This window comes from Berghia stephanieae, chromosome 1 (assembly GCF_034508935.2).
Source record: "Berghia stephanieae isolate SIO BIC M18660-M18661 chromosome 1, UCSD_Bste_1.3, whole genome shotgun sequence".
NCBI classification, from domain to species: Eukaryota; Metazoa; Mollusca; class Gastropoda; order Nudibranchia; family Aeolidiidae; genus Berghia; species Berghia stephanieae.
Window position 1 is genome coordinate 68267697 of NC_088360.1, and position 3942 is coordinate 68271638.

The following is a 3942-nucleotide window of genomic DNA, read 5'->3' on the forward strand; positions in this document are numbered from 1 at the left end:
TTTCAACTAAATCTTTTTTCTCTCGCTGAATCAGTCAGACACTTCTAACTCAGAAAACGTGATACTCGCACGCGGTATTAATATCTTTTATATTGAACTGATGGTATCAGTTCTTTTCAGTGGCTACAATGCTCTTGTCCTATATTATGGTCTTTATATTGTTTATACTTATTCCCAATTTTCCCTCTCTTCTCCTCTTCCTACCCCCGCCCCCTCTCTCTCTCCATCTCTCCCCCCACTCTCTCTCTCTCTCTCTCTCTCTCTCTCTCTCTCTCTCTCTCTCTCTCTCTCTCTCTCTCTCTCTTCCCATTTTGCTGAATTGTGAATGGACCAGTGTACCTTTTTGCTTTTTAATGTTATTTTTAAGATGTATATTGCCAAGATTCTACACACTGTGATTCTCACAGGCTGGGTTTATAATAATTTTCCCGCCACAGTCTTCTTTCTCCCTCTTGTCCGATACATCACCAGAAAACTATCCACCATGTGTTTCGCGTGGAATGATAACGCACCAGCTAACACACGAAGCTACTATTCATTGTATTATGCATTTCATAATATTTATTTTAGATACACACTAATTCTGGCAGACGTAATAAAAAGATAAAAATAGGAACGTTAAAAAAAAAGAAAGAAAAATGGATAAAAACTTCCAGATGACGATGAAAAGCAGGCTTATCAAAATGTTATCCCTGCTTCACCTACCTTTTCCTTGGGGGTGGGGTGGGGGGGGGGGGGTTATCTCAGGATTTATCACTTTTTGTTGTTGTTACTCCCTATTTTAAAAAAAAAATCATATTTCCCTAGTTGTGCCAAAATACGTCGTCAGGTACTGACATCATGATGGAATGGATTGGTATCAAGATGGGATTTTTGGATAAGATGAAAATATTTGGAAAAGTAGATTTATAACTAGGCCATTCATCTCCGCTATAAATGCTTTTTCGTTGTATTCGAGTCTCAAACTATCCGGATTATTTTGTAATTTATGAATTGCATAAAATTATTGACTGGCAATATTTTCATCGCCAATTATATTTTGTGGGTTTTTTTTTTTTCTTTTCTTTTGATTTTTTTTGATTTTACCACAAGAAAATCAGTCTCATATTTATTTTTTAAAAAGAACCAAAACAAAACAAAAAACAAAACAAACGTTATGCAAAAGTTATGCCAAAAAACTAAGTAATAATGACCATTAGTGTTATGAAAACTTTCCTATTCTTAGAACACTGTACCTTTTCAGGATAAACCGATTTCCTGCAGCGTATTGTAAGTTCTTAAATGCTCTTAAAACACGGCATCACATTTAAGTCCTGAAAATGCAATATTTGTAATCTTATCAAACATTTATTGTCAACACTAATTCGAACACAAAGGAAGAGAAATGGTCTATTATCTTTCCTTTTATAGCATGTTGACCTATACAATGCCTTTGAAGTAGTTCGAGACGTGTGAACAAAGTTTTAAGCTAAACATAATTTTAACATTTTTTGTAGGGAATAAACTGCTTTGTGAATACCCCTCTCTTTTATCTAACCCCTAGATTATTTGTTTTATTGCAAACTGATTACAATTCTTTGAAAATATCTTTAATGTTCTGACATCAACCCATTTGCTCTTTCCGCGTTTTTAATTTATCTGTATATATTTTTATAAAGATGATTTGGTTGATTTGTTTCATTGTTTCACAGTTATTGTGGCACGTCTGTGTCGTGAAAATTATTATTTTGATGCTGGGTGGGGATCCTGACCTCTCATAGCGGGCAGGGAGGTACATACTGCGTCTTCTATCCCCTTATATCTGTTTTCCAACATGCTTTCTGTCTTTGTCTTGGAATGGGATTACTTGGTTTTGTCCTGGCTCTGGCCGGAGTCCTAGCTGGGAGGGAAACAGTCAAATGCATAGTTATTGTTTTGGGAGATGATATTTTTTTCCGTGTAAATCATCTCTCTGTTATGTATTATTATTTTTATTTTGAATGTATAATGTAAGCATTTGAGTGTATTCCTCTTTGTTGGATTTTGTGCTTGTGCCTGGATGAGACTTGTAGGTGATTTCAAACTAAGTACATTGGTGGTATGCTCTTGGAATCTACATCTGATCCCTATTTGTTCTCAGTTCCCCTTTGTCTTACTTTTTCTTGGGTGCTTTAATTGTAATTCTAGAACTTTTTACTATCCCATTTTCTTCCTTTTTACTGGCGCTGATATAACCTGAATGTGTTGCAAGCGCCGTAAAACCCTTAAAAACAAAACAAACAAACATTATTTTGATGTATCTACCACTGAGGCTACTACTCTACTTTCAAAAGAAGATTGTTTTTGTGTTATTATGTTGCTGTGATAAGCGTTGAATTCAAATTCTTCCTTTTGAAAAAAAAAATGTGATTATGAATATTGTTCTGTTTTTATCTTTTGTCGTTGTTTTTTTTTTCTTCTTTTAACTTTCTTTTGTTTTTTCTTCTTCTAACTTTCTTTTTTTTTTACGACAGGAATTTTTTTTTTAAAAGAATAGAATAGATACAACGCAGGTATTGTAATATGAGGAAAAAGAAAATAAGAAAACTAGTTTATACTAGTACATTAAGCTTTATTTCCATGTTTTTTTAAAAGAACTGTTGGGCGTATCAATAAATTTATTCTGCTTGCATGTATCGTTAAATTTATTCAGCTGGCATTTTGCTTGGGTTTCTCATTATTCACTTTATTATGCACAGCCACTCTGGAGATCTCTTTTTGTAAGAATGATAGTGATAAAGAGACGGTAAAGTTGTAATGATGTATATCCCTCTCGAATGTAACACCTGAGATAATATTATTGCATTTTATTTATAGATATAAATGTTACAGATGTCTACATTCACTCCAGTTTTAAAACATCAACTCGGTATATTTTAGGTATTAGCGCAATCACAAGCAGAACAATACTATTGTCAGTTACTCGTTTCAGCAGTTTACAAATCTCCCACAATTTAAAAAAATGAAAATATGTTTTTTGACTCCAAGCGCGTTTCTGTACGATCCTACCTTACCTTGAAATAAAAGCAACAACAAAAAAAGTGGATTTTTTTCTCTTTTCAATCAGGACATTTTATTTCAAATATCGATGGATTAAAATGGCCGATCAATTGTTTAAAAAACTTCAAACCTGAGACTTCACCGTTGACGGTTTTAGCCTTTTTAATAGTTAAGGGTTATTTAAATCGATTGATATTTAAAGTTTTATGACCAAATGAAATAAAATGTTTTGTTTTGCTTTTTTTTTTTAAAACTTGGTAAGAGTACATAGTAGGATAGTTATGATTATCTCAATGATTGTATGTAATTTTTGTCATGTATAATCTCGTCAAAATGGCGCTATGTTAATTGTTGATTTATTTTTCTTTGTCCATGTTGACTGATGCTACATTTATAATGAGCCATTGAGAATAAAAACATTTCTTCTCAAGACAACTTGAGTTGTTTTTGTTTTTTTGTTTGTTTGTTTGTTTTGTTTTGTTTGTTTTTTAAAATACACTTTTTGATGTTAAGCTTTAGTGTTTTAATTTTTGTTTTAACCTGGGGATTAAGCTTTGTGTCCATCTTCAAGGAAGGAGCCTGTCATGATCTAATGAGCGCTCAAGAGCCAACTCGACGGGGTGGGGTTCTTACCTCCCATAGTGGGCAGGGAGGTGCTTATTGTGTCTTCTAGCGTCCTATATCTGTTTCCCAACTTGCTTTCTGTCTTTGTCTTGGAATGTGATTACTTGGTTTTGTCCTGGTCGGGGTCCAGGCTGGGAGGGAAACAGTCAAATGCATAGTTGTTGTTTTGGGAGATTATATTTATTTTCCTTGTAAATCATCTCTCTGTTATGTATTATTATATTTGTTATAATTTATAATGTAAGCGTTTGAGTGTATTCCTCTTAGTGGGGGCCGAGCTTGTGTCCAGATGAGACTTAT